This window comes from Lissotriton helveticus, chromosome 8 (assembly GCF_964261635.1).
Source record: "Lissotriton helveticus chromosome 8, aLisHel1.1, whole genome shotgun sequence".
NCBI lineage: Eukaryota > Metazoa > Chordata > Amphibia > Caudata > Salamandridae > Lissotriton > Lissotriton helveticus.
Genome location: NC_136069.1, coordinates 4,600,728 through 4,614,878, shown reverse-complemented (window position 1 = coordinate 4,614,878; position 14,151 = coordinate 4,600,728). Strand labels below are relative to the sequence as shown.

The following is a 14,151-nucleotide window of genomic DNA, read 5'->3' as shown; positions in this document are numbered from 1 at the left end:
GAGGCTGGACAAGAAGGAGGGAGCAGGGGCAGGGAAGTGATGTGTCGCTGGTTGATAGGACCCACAGAGACTTTCTGCCATCCCCCTACTCAACTTTTAAAAAGTACTTGCACAGGAAGAGAAGCTCTCTCTGGGTGTGGTCTGCGCAGGCGAAAGGTGCTGGAGCCTGGTGCAATGGGCAGTTGGAAGGAGGACACTCCTGACTGTCCCCCAAGCCCCAAACAGTGCCAGAAGAAGAGCCCAGGACCGGTGCGCAGAAGCAGGGGCCTCTGCGCAGGGAGAAGAGAGGCGCAGGAGGAGAGCCAGGCGAAAGGCTGGCGCAGGGAGCCAGTGCAGACCACTCTCTGCAGAATGCACCCTCTAGGAGACCCGGAGGGGGAAGGAGAGTGCTCCCAGTGGCTGGGGGGCACCGCCAGGAGCAAGAAGACGCAAAAATGGTGCAGATCGGACCTCCAGGGGCTGAGATATGGCCCCCAGAAGGTGAGCGACCTTGGACCTGTGGCCCCCTGACGGCGAAGCACGTGAGGCTCCGCCGCTGGTCCCGGAAAGGCCCCCGGGGTGGGTCAGGTCCCGGGGACTGCCCTCCCACGTGGAGAGCCTGCGGGGTTCCCGGGTGGGACCGGGGCCCTGAACAAGGAAAGAGGAGCCAGGGGCCCAGGTGGGACCGGGCCCCCGACCAAAGCACGGAGCGGCCGGGTGTGGGCTCCCCGCATCACATACCCTTACCCAGGGGTCCGGGTGGGACCAGGCCCCCTCACCGAGGCCCCAGAAAGCGGCAGGAGCTTGAAGCGCCCCATGATGCCTTGCAAGGCATGAGGAATGGATTGTTCTTGGCGTTTTGGTGGCCCCCAGAGGAGAGGGGTCACCCTTGAGTGTGAAAAGGTGCCGGGGGGAGCTGCTGGAGCAGCGTAGTCTCGCCCCCAGCACAAAGCTAAGTCCCACCCTAAGTTTCTTAAGGATTTAAAAAGAATAACCCCTCAACTCTCAGCGAAGATTGCATCACCTCCTAGGCTGGAACTTTTGTTCTACAGCTGGGGGTTCATTGAGAAGTGCATCAAAGATTGAAGGGCTGAGTTGGAGATGTCTCGAGAAGGGCATCCCCTGGAGGTGAAATGGCGTAATTGCACTGAAATGCATTTATTAATGGTTATTTCTTTTAGAGGGACTGATGTTCAATGTGAAGTACTGGTGTAAGGTGATGTCACAAGCAAAGTGGATTTAAGTGGCTAGACACTCCTGCTAGGGTGTCTGACGGTATTTACAACTTAATCCTGTGATCATCTGTGATGCCTTTAGGGGCTGTAATTGCAATGCATTTTTAATGATATCCAAATGTGCTGAGTACTGTCATTCTAAAGTGTGCGTAAACATGTAGTCTTGCTGCTGCGCTTAGGTGAAGACCCCAGACTGTTAGCCCTTAAGACGTAGAGGTGTATACTTTAGGGTCAGTAGGAGATGCTCAGTCAGGGTCATGTGTCACCAAGGCAGGTGTATCCCTGTTTAATGCTTGTTGAGGTAATGGGAGGGGGACGCCACTGGGATGGTGCCCCTGCGCAGGGCCCTCGCTACAGGATAGGTTCAACTAATTACATTGGGGGCAAGATGATGTGCATACATGGGAGTGATGGTACTAGACCCCACCCCCCTGCGGGAGGGGTGGAGATGTTATGCAATGTCACAAAGTAATTCCAACAGCTTATGTATATTTGTATATTGGTGCTTAGTATTGAGTGGTGTGTGTGTTTAATAAATGTACTCTTACTTTTATAAAGCAAAGTACAGACTGGACGATCAATTATTGAGTGTTATTTCTGCGCACCTGCAAATGGCGATTACTAGCCCACACCACCTCCCTTGAGTAAGCCTCAGACTGCTCTGCAACGCTACCCTCTGAGAGTCAGGCGCTGCCCTAGGGTGTTTGGTTCCCAGTGAAGGACAAATGTGTCATGTTATTTGTGCCGGCCTCACAGATGCTGCCTCGTTTCACAACATATCTTATTCATCTTTTGCCATTAAAATGAATACCAAAATATACATAAACAGAAAGAGGACCCTAACACACACTTACACCCCCTTCAGATCTTTTGTACAAGATCTAGTAAATATGAACATTTATCCACACCCCGATGAATCTCCAGAACTCCCCCCCTCACCAAGACCCCCCATAGTAACCAATGCACTTTCTGTAAAGAAATATCATGGCAAGGAATGGTGGGTCCTGCGACACTGGCCGGTTCCATGAGACGCCGGAGGTTTGAGAGAGACAGACAAGACCTAAACCTAGATCACTGTAGCTACTCGATGCAGCACTTCGATGCAGCGCTAGGAGACGCGCACAGGTGATACGGCGCTTTACAAATACACATCACTTCTAGTGGCTGAGAGCGCTCTGGTGATCCGAAGGAGCTGAGCCAAACAGGCCACCCAAAGACACGGCTGAGTAAAGTCGTTGAAGGAGATCAGAGGAACCCACTGGGTGGGGTGCAGACCAACAGGCCATCAGGGGGCAGTGCCCATGAATAGAAATGTGGAAGAACCTTTAGCACTGGCTTCTGAAGGGCCCACACGGGGCAGACATGTCTGCTCCACACCCAGCTGGGTGCAGTCCAGCCTCGGTGAGAAGCTCAGAGCATCACTAATCACAAGAAAATGAGCAACAGGAGAACAACAGCCAAAGGCAGATATCACCTGCTCAGTAATTACAGCCACCTGGATGTGAACAACATGTTCACATGGCACAGTGCCCACATGGCACTGCACGGAAGGGCGGTGCCTGCTGCCAGCCACAGGGCCAGTGGCAGCTGGTGCTGCCCCATGGGTGGTGTTTACATCACTCCACGGCTGTTGTCCTGCCAGGAGACGACTGCAAGCAGCAACCAACACAAGATGCAAGCAGAGCAAGGAGAAATCACTCATCTCTACAGACAGCAAAGCCAGCCTGACTGAGCCTCAGTAACAACAATTCCTGCTTATCTTTAGATACTGCAACCTGCCTCTGTGAGATCAGAGCAACACTTGGTGCAACTCAAGCAGTATCCCTCAACACACAACACACAACAGGCACTTCCAACACCCACTGTGTACTGGACCTTGACTCCCAACACTTAACTAAGTGCTATGTCCGAATGAGGTCGCACACCGCTCGTCCCATCAGCGTGTGACCCCGGAGCATGATGGTCGATGTAGTCGGCAGCCCATGCAGCAACCCCGTGCACACGCCTAATCCCTGCTGATGAGCGTTAATGAACGCGAAACACGTGTCCAGGGATGGACAGCACACCAAGTGAATACCTTGAAGACTCAAGACCCGGGTAAAAGCGCACGCGCTGATACCTACTACATCGACCATCATGCTCCGATGTCACACGCTGATGGGACGAGCATTGTGCGACCTCATGTGGACTTACTTAACTAAGTGCTAGACTGTGCCTTCCAACACTTACTACACGCTGCACATTGCCTTCCAACACTTACTACGCGCTGGACATTGCATTCCGACACTTACTGCGCACTGGACATTGCCTTCCGACACTACGCGCTGGACATTGCCTTCCGACACTACGCGCTGGACATTGCCTTCCAACACTTACTACGCGCTGGACATTGCCTTCCGACACTTACTGCGCACTGGACATTGCCTTCCGACACTTACTGCGCACTGGACATTGCCTTCTGACACTTACTGCGCACTGGACATTGCCTTCCGACACTTACTGCGCACTGGACATTACCTTCCGACGCTATGCGCTGGACATTGCCTTCCGACACTTACTACATGCTAGACATTGCCTTCCGACACTTACTGCGCACTGGACATTGCCTTCCGACACTTACTGCGCACTGGACATTACCTTCCGACGCTATGCGCTGGACATTGCCTTCCGGCACTTACTACATGCTAGACATTGCCTTCTGACACTTACTGAGCACTGGACATTGCCTTCCGACACTTACTGCGCACTGGACATTGCCTTCCGACACTACGCGCTGGACAGTGCCTTCCGACACTACGCGCTGGACATTGCCTTCCGACACTTACTACATGCTAGACATTGCCTTCCGACACTTACTGCGCACTGGACATTACCTTCCGACACTACGCGCTGGACATTGCCTTCCGACACTTACTACATGCTAGACATTGCCTTCCGACACTTACTGCGCACTGGACATTGCCTTCCAACACTACGCACTGGACATTGCCTTCCAACACTTACTACGCGCTGCACATTGCCTTCCAACACTTACTACGCGCTGGACATTGCCTTCCGACACTTACTGCGCACTGGACATTGCCTTCCGACACTTACTGCGCACTGGACATTGCCTTCCGACACTTACTGCGCACTGGACATTGCCTTCTGACACTTACTGCGCACTGGACATTGCCTTCCGACACTTACTGCGCACTGGACATTACCTTCCGACGCTATGCGCTGGACATTGCCTTCCGACACTGGACATTACCTTCCGACGCCATGCGCTGGACATTGCCTTCCGACACTTACTACATGCTAGACATTGCCTTCCGACACTTACTGCGCACTGGACATTGCCTTCCGACACTACGCGCTGGACATTGCCTTCCGACACTACGCGCTGGACATTGCCTTCCGACACTTACTACATGCTAGACATTGCCTTCCGACACTTACTGCGCACTGGACATTGCCTTCCGACACTTACTGCGCACTGGACATTGCCTTCCGACACTACGCGCTGGACATTGCCTTCCGACACTACGCGCTGGACATTGACTTCCGACACTTACTACATGCTAGACATTGCCTTCCAACACTTACTGCGCACTGGACATTGCCTTCCGACACTACGCACTGGACATTGCCTTCCAACACTTACTACGCGCTGGACATTGCCTTCCGACACTTACTACGCGCTGGACATTGCCTTCCGACACTTACTGCGCACTGGACATTGCCTTCCGACACTTACTGCGCACTGGACATTGCCTTCCGACACTTACTGCGCATTGGACATAGCCTTCCGACACTTACTGCGCACTGGACATTGCCTTCCGACACTTACTGCGCACTGGACATTGCCTTCCGCCACTTACTCCGCACTGGACATTACCTTCCGATGCCATGCGCTGGACATTGCCTTCCGACACTTACTACATGCTAGACATTGCCTTCCGACACTTACTGCGCACTGGACATTGCCTTCCGACACTACGCGCTGTACATTGCCTTCCGACACTACGCGCTGAACATTGCCTTCCGACACTTACTACGTGCTGACATTGCTATCCGGCACTTACTACATGCTAGATATTGCCTTCCGACACTTACTACGCACTGGACATTGCCTTCCGACACTACGCACTGGACATTGCCTTCCAACACTTACTACGCGCTGGACATTGCCTTCCGACACTTACTGCGCACTGGACATTGCCTTCCGACACTTACTGCGCACTGGACATTGCCTTCCGAAACTACGCACTGGACATTGCCTTCCAACACTTACTACACGCTGGACATTGCCTTCCGACACTTACTGCGCACTGGACATTGCCTTCCGACACTACGCGCTGGACATTGCCTTCCGACACTTACTACGTGCTGACATTGCTATCCGGCACTTACTACACACTGGACATTGCCTTCCGACACTTACTACGCACTGGACATTGCCTTCCGTCACTTACTGCGCACTGGACATTGCTTTCCAACACTTACCGCGCACTGGACATTGCCTTCCGACACTACGCGCTGGACATTGCCTTCCGACACTACGCGCTGAACATTGCCTTCCGACACTTACTACATGCTAGACATTGCCTTCCGACACTTACTGCGCGCTGGACATTGCCTTCCGACACTTACTGCACACTGGACATTGCCTTCCGACACTTACTGCGCACTGAACATTGCCTTCCGACACTACGCGCTGGACATTGCCTTCCGACACTTACTACGCACTGGACATTGCTATCCGGCACTTACTACACACTGGACATTGCCTTCCGACACTTACTACGCACTGGACATTGCCTTCCGTCACTTACTGCGCACTGGACATTGCTTTCCGACACTTACCGCGCACTGGACATTGCCTTCCGACACTTACTACGTGCTGGACATTGCCTTCTGACACTTACTACGCGCTGGACATTGCCTTCCGACACTTACTGCGCACTAGACTGTGCCTTCTGACACTACGCTCTGGACATTGCCTTCCTACACTTACTACGCGCTGGACATTGCCTTCTGACACTTACTGCGCCTCGTTCTTCCACAGCAAGATCGCAGATATACACAACAGCTTCAGCAAACAGCCCACGCACCCTACCACCGAACCAACGCCCACCACCACTACCCTCCGCGCCTGGACCCCGGTAAGCACCAAAGACACCATCCGCACGATGAACACCATCCACTCCGGATCACCAACCGACCCTTGCCCCCACCACGTCTTCAACAAGGCCGACTTCGTCATCTCACCACATCTCGGGACATTATCAACTGCTCCTTCAACACCGCCACCTTCCCGGAGAGCTGGAAGCATGCCGAACTCAGCGCCCTACTGAAGAAACCATCAGCGGACCCCACCGACCTCAAAAACTACCGCCCCATCTCGCTCCTCCCTTTTCCTGCCAAAGTCATCGAGAAGACCGTCAACAGACAGCTGGCCGCCTTCCTCGAGACAAATGGATCCCTCGACCACTCGCAATCCGGTTTCCGAGCCAACCACAGCACCGAGACCGCACTCATCGCAGCCACTGACGACATCCAAGCCCTACTCGACAACGGGGAAGCAGCGGCCCTCATCCTCCTGGACCTCTCCGCAATGTTCGACACTGTCTGCCACCACACCCTCAACAACATCGGAATCCAAGAGAAGGCACTGGAGTGGATCATCTCGTTCCTCGCCGGAAGAACCCAGAGAGTCCGCCTCCCCCGTTTAGATCCGTGGCCACCGAAATCATCTGCGGCGTACCACAAGGATTCTCTCTCAGTCCCACCCTCTTCAACATCTACATGAGCCCCCTCGCGGCCATCGCACGCCAACACAACCTCAACATCATCTCCTACGCCGATGACACCCAGCTGATCCTCTCCCTCACCAACGACCCCGCCAGAACCAACCTAGACGAAGGGATGAAAGACGTAGCCGAGTGGATGAAGAACAGCCGCCTGAAACTGATTTCAGACAAGACGGAAGTCATCATCCTGGGATCATCACCCTCCGCCTGGGACGGCTCCTGGTGGCCCCCTGCCCTGGGCAGCGCACCTAAACCAACGGACCACGCGCGCAACCTGGGCTTCATCCTGGACTCCTCCCTCTCGATGACCAGACAAGTCAACGCCGTCTCTTCGTCATGCTGCAACATCCTACGCATGCGCCGAAAGATCTTCCGATGGATCCCTACCGAAACCAGGAAGACGGTCACCAAGGCACTCGTCACCAGCCGACTGGACTACGGAAACACCCTCTACGTCGGAGCCACAGCCAAATTGCAGAACTGACTCCAACGCATCCAGAAAGCCTCAGCACGACTCATCCTGGACATCCCCCGACACAGCCACATCTCCGGACACCTGAGAGACCTGCACTTGCTCCCCGTCAGCAAAAGAATCACGTTCCAACTCCTCACCCACGCACACAAAGCCCTCCACAACCTGGGACCCAGGTACATCAACAACCGCCTGACCTTCTACACTCCCACTCGCCAGCTACGATCGACCAGCCTCGCCCTCGCCTCCGTTCCACGCATACGAAGAGCGACCAAGGGAGGAAGATCCTTCTCCTACCTGGCAGCCAAGACTTGGAACTCCCTCCCCATCCACCTCCGCCTGACCCCAGACCACCTCTCCTTCAGGAAGCAACTCAAGACCTGGCTGTTCGAGCAGTAGCGGACCCCCCCCTTACCCCAAGCGCCTTGAGACCCTCCGGGTGAGTAGCGCGCTATACAAATGTTATGATTGATTGATTGATTACTGCACACTGGACATTGCCTTCCGACACTTACTGCGCACTGGACATTGCCTTCCGACACTTACTACATGCTGGACATTGCCTTCTGACACTTACTATGCGCTGGATATTGCCTTCCGATACTTTCTGCGCACTGGACACTGCCTTCTGACACTTACTACATGCTGGACATTGCGTTCCGACACTTACTACACGCTAGACTGTGCCTTCCGACACTTACTACACGCTAGACTGTGCCTTCCAACACTTACTGCGCACTATACATTGCCTTCCGATACTTACTACACACTAGACTGTGCCTTCCAACACTTACTATGCACTGGACATTGCCATCCAACACTTCCTACGTGCTGGACATTGCCTTCCAACACTTACTGCGCACTGGACATTGCCTTCCCACACTTACTACGTGCTGGACATTGCCTTCCAACACTTACTGCGCACTGGACATTGCCTTCCAACACTTACTGTGCACTGGACATGCCTTCCGACACTTAATATGCACTGGGTTGCATGTACTTAATATGTCGGAACCTCGACACCCTTGTGATTAGGAGTCCCTGTTTAGTTTATCTTTGTTTGTATATTCAGGCGCCTTATGCATAAGAGAGCTTTGAGAGAAATTATATCTCAGGCGCATTAGGGATCTCCAGTATAGAGTTATATCACTCGAAATTAGGAGTGTATATATCGTGTGATAGGTTATATATTCCTATCTTTGGGTAAATTTTTTGTAATTTTTTGTAATTTTTGTATATATATGGAATGTATAGATTGTATTTGTGATTTGTATATAATGCATTATAATGTGTGTATATAGTGAAGTTGTTTCTTTGAACTTATTAGTTAGTTTTGCGCCATCCTTTTTCTTGTACTTGTTTATACGCCCTCTGAATTTTTGTAAGTAAATTGTTATATATTTAGTTATATAGAACAGGATAATTTATTTTTCATGTTCTAAAATTATAAATTGCATTTATCCCTCAATACCAGTTTGTTCTATTTGTTCATCTCTTGATGCTCCTTGTCCAGGTATGGGAGGGTAATGTGGGCATAACCCCTGTTATTGTTCCATTGGACATTGCCTTCCAACACTTACTGCGCACTGGACATTGCCTTCCAACACTTACTGCGCACTGGACATTGCCTTCTGACACTTACTATGCGCTGGACATTGCCTTCTGACACTTACTACGCTCTGGACATTGCCTTCCGACACTTACTGAGCACTGGACGGTGCCTTCCGACACTTACTAGACGCTAGACTGTGCCTTTAAAAACTTACCGCGCACTGGACATTGCCTTCCGACACTTACTGCGCACTGGACATTGCCTTCCGACACTTACTGCGCTCTGGACATTGCCTTCCGACACTTACTGCGCGCTGGACATTACCTTCCGACACTTACTATGCGCTGTACATTGCTTTCCGACACTTACTATGCGCTGGACATTGCCTTCCGACACTTGTTGCGCACTGAACATTGCCTTCTGACACTTACTGCGCACTGGACATTGCCTTCCAACACTTACTGCGCACTGGACATTGCCTTCCGACACTTACTGCGCACTGGACATTGCCTTCCGACACTTACTGCGCACTGGATATTGCCTTCTGACACTTACTGCGCACTGGACACATTGCCTTCCGAATACTTACTACGTGCTGGACATTGCCTTCCGACACTTACTACATGCTGGAAATGACCTTCCGACACTTACTACACGCTAGACTGTGCCTTTCAACACTTACAGCGCACTGGACGGTGCCTTCCAACACTTACTGCAAACCGGACATTGCCTTCTGACACTTACTAAACGGGAGACTGTGCCTTCCGACACTTCCTACATGCTAGATTGTGCCTTACAACACTTACTGCACACTGGACATTGCCTTCCGACACTTACTACACACTAGACTGTGCCTTCCGACACTTACTAAGCGCTGGACATTGCCTTCCGATACTTACTATGCGCTGGATATTGCCTTCCGACACTTTCTGCGCACTGGACACTGCCTTCTGACACTTACTGCATGCTGGACATTGCGTTCCGACACTTACTACACGCTAGACTGTGCCTTCCGACACTTACTACACGCTGGACTGTGCCTTCCAACACTTACTGCGCACTATACATTGCCTTCCGACACTTACTACACACTAGACTGTGCCTTCCAACACTTACTATGCGCTGGACATTGCCTTCCAACACTTACTGCGCACTGGACATTGCCTTCCGACACTTACTAGACGCTAGACTGTGCCTTTCAACACTTACTGCGCACTGGACATTGCCTTCCAACACTTACTGCGCACTGGACATTGCCTTCCAACACTTACTGCGCACTGGACATGCCTTCCGACACTTAATATGCGCTGGACATTGCCTTCTGACACTTACTACGCTCTGGACATTGCCTTCCGACACTTACTGAGCACTGGACGGTGCCTTCCGACACTTATTAGACACTAGACTGTGCCTTTCAACACTTACTGCGCACTGGACATTGCCTTCCGAAACTTACTGCGCACTGGACATTGCCTCCCGACACTTACTGCGCTCTGGACATTGCCTTCCGACACTTATTACGCGCTGGACATTACCTTCCGACACTTACTATGCGCTGCACATTGCTTTCCGACACTTACTATGCGCTGGACATTGCCTTCCGATACTTGTTGGCACTGAACATTGCCTTCTGACACTTACTGCGCACTGGACATTGCCTTCTGACACTTACTGCGCCTCGTTCTTCCACAGCAAGATCGCAGATATACACAACAGCTTCAGCAAACAGCCCACGCACCCTACCACCGAACCAACGCCCACCACCACTACCCTCCGCGCCTGGACCCCGGTAAGCACCAAAGACACCATCCGCACGATGAACACCATCCACTCCGGATCACCAACCGACCCTTGCCCCCACCACGTCTTCAACAAGGCCGACTTCGTCATCTCACCACATCTCCGGGACATCATCAACTGCTCCTTCAACACCGCCACCTTCCCGGAGAGCTGGAAGCATGCCGAACTCAGCGCCCTACTGAAGAAACCATCAGCGGACCCCACCGACCTAAAAAACTACCGCCCCATCTCGCTCCTCCCTTTTCCTGCCAAAGTCATCGAGAAGACCGTCAACAGACAGCTGGCCGCCTTCCTCGAGACAAATGGATCCCTCGACCACTCGCAATCCGGTTTCCGAGCCAACCACAGCACCGAGACCGCACTCATCGCAGCCACTGACGACATCCAAGCCCTACTCGACAACGGGGAAGCAGCGGCCCTCATCCTCCTGGACCTCTCCGCAGTGTTCGACACTGTCAGCCACCACACCCTCAACAACATCGGAATCCAAGAGAAGGCACTGGAGTGGATCATCTCGTTCCTCGCCGGAAGAACCCAGAGAGTCCGCCTCCCCCGTTTAGATCCGTGGCCACCGAAATCATCTGCGGCGTACCACAAGGATTATCTCTCAGTCCCACCCTCTTCAACATCTACATGAGCCCCCTCGCGGCCATCGCACGCCAACACAACCTCAACATCATCTCCTACGCCGACGACACCCAGCTGATCCTCTCCCTCACCAACGACCCCGCCAGAACCAACCTAGACGAAGGAATGAAAGACGTAGTCGAGTGGATGAAGAACAGCCGCCTGAAACTGATTTCAGACAAGACGGAAGTCATCATCCTGGGATCATCACCCTCCGCCTGGGACGGCTCCTGGTGGCCCCCTGCCCTGGGCAGCGCACCTAAACCAACGGACCACGTGCGCAACCTGGGCTTCATCCTGGACTCCTCCCTCTCGATGACCAGACAAGTCAACGCCGTCTCTTCGTCATGCTGCAACATCCTACGCATGCGCCAAAAGATCTTCCGATGGATCCCTACCGAAACCAGGAAGACGGTCACCAAGGCACTCGTCACCAGCCGACTGGACTACGGAAACACCCTCTACGTCGGAGCCACAGCCAAATTGCAGAACTGACTCCAACGCATCCAGAAAGCCTCAGCACGACTCATCCTGGACATCCCCCGACACAGCCACATCTCCGGACACCTGAGAGACCTGCACTTGCTCCCCGTCAGCAAAAGAATCACGTTCCAACTCCTCACCCACGCACACAAAGCCCTCCACAACCTGGGACCCAGGTACCTCAACAACCGCCTGACCTTCTACACTCCCACTCGCCAGCTACGATCGACCAGCCTCGCCCTCGCCTCCGTTCCACGCATACGAAGAGCGACCACGGGAGGAAGATCCTTCTCCTACCTGGCAGCCAAGACTTGGAACTCCCTCCCCATCCACCTCCGCCTGACCCCAGACCACCTCTCCTTCAGGAAGCAACTCAAGACCTGGCTGTTCGAGCAGTAGCGGACCCCCCCCCTTACCCCAAGCGCCTTGAGACCCTCCGGGTGAGTAGCGCGCTATACAAATGTTATGATTGATTGATTGATTACTGCACACTGGACATTGCCTTCCGACACTTACTGCGCACTGGACATTGCCTTCCGACACTTACTACATGCTGGACATTGCCTTCTGACACTTACTATGCGCTGGATATTGCCTTCCGATACTTTCTGCGCACTGGACACTGCCTTCTGACACTTACTACATGCTGGACATTGCGTTCCGACACTTACTACACGCTAGACTGTGCCTTCCGACACGTACTACACGCTAGACTGTGCCTTCCAACACTTACTGCGCACTATACATTGCCTTCCGATACTTACTACACACTAGACTGTGCCTTCCAACACTTACTATGCACTGGACATTGCCATCCAACACTTCCTACGTGCTGGACATTGCCTTCCAACACTTACTGCGCACTGGACATTGCCTTCCCACACTTACTACGTGCTGGACATTGCCTTCCAACACTTACTGCGCACTGGACATTGCCTTCCAACACTTACTGCGCACTGGACATGCCTTCCGACACTTAATATGCACTGGGTTGCATGTACTTAATATGTCGGAACCTCGACACCCTTGTGATTAGGAGTCCCTGTTTAGTTTATCTTTGTTTGTATATTCAGGCGCCTTATGCATAAGAGAGCTTTGAGAGAAATTATATCTCAGGCGCATTAGGGATCTCCAGTATAGAGTTATATCACTCGAAATTAGGAGTGTATATATCGTGTGATAGGTTATATATTCCTATCTTTGGGTACATTTTTTGTAATTTTTTGTAAATTTTGTATATATATGTAATGTATAGATTGTATTTGTGATTTGTATATAATGCATTATAATGTGTGTATATAGTGAAGTTGTTTCTTTGAACTTATTAGTTAGTTTTGCGCCATCCTTTTTCTTGTACTTGTTTATACGCCCTCTGAATTTTTGTAAGTAAATTGTTATATATTTAGTTATATAGAACAGGATAATTTATTTTTCATGTTCTAAAATTATAAATTGCATTTATCCCTCAATACCAGTTTGTTCTATTTGTTCATCTCTTGATGCTCCTTGTCCAGGTATGGGAGGGTAATGTGGGCATAACCCCTGTTATTGTTCCATTGGACATTGCCTTCCAACACTTACTGCGCACTGGACATTGCCTTCTGACACTTACTATGCGCTGGACATTGCCTTCTGACACTTACTACGCTCTGGACATTGCCTTCCGACACTTACTGAGCACTGGACGGTGCCTTCCGACACTTACTAGACGCTAGACTGTGCCTTTAAAAACTTACCGCGCACTGGACATTGCCTTCCGACACTTACTGCGCACTGGACATTGCCTTCCGACACTTACTGCGCTCTGGACATTGCCTTCCGACACTTACTACGCGCTGGACATTACCTTCCGACACTTACTATGCGCTGTACATTGCTTTCCGACACTTACTATGCGCTGGACATTGCCTTCCGACACTTGTTGCGCACTGAACATTGCCTTCTGACACTTACTGCGCACTGGACATTGCCTTCCAACACTTACTGCGCACTGGACATTGCCTTCCGACACTTACTGCGCACTGGATATTGCCTTCTGACACTTACTGCGCACTGGACATTGCCTTCCGAATACTTACTACGTGCTGGACATTGCCTTCCGACACTTACTACATGCTGGAAGGAATATGCTACTTACCAGTATGCATCTGTTCTTGGCATAGAGGGCTGCAGAGTGGTACATTTATGAATAGATCGCCATCTGGTGTT

At 51.9% G+C, this 14,151-nt stretch overlaps 1 protein-coding gene across 1 annotated transcript in view; it reads right to left on the bottom strand.

Moving 5' to 3' along the window:
- MAN1A2 (mannosidase alpha class 1A member 2) overlaps positions 1 to 14,151 on the bottom strand; it is a 375,381-nt gene that overhangs the window by 130,987 nt on the left and 230,243 nt on the right. The gene's annotated exons all lie outside the window — the stretch shown is intronic.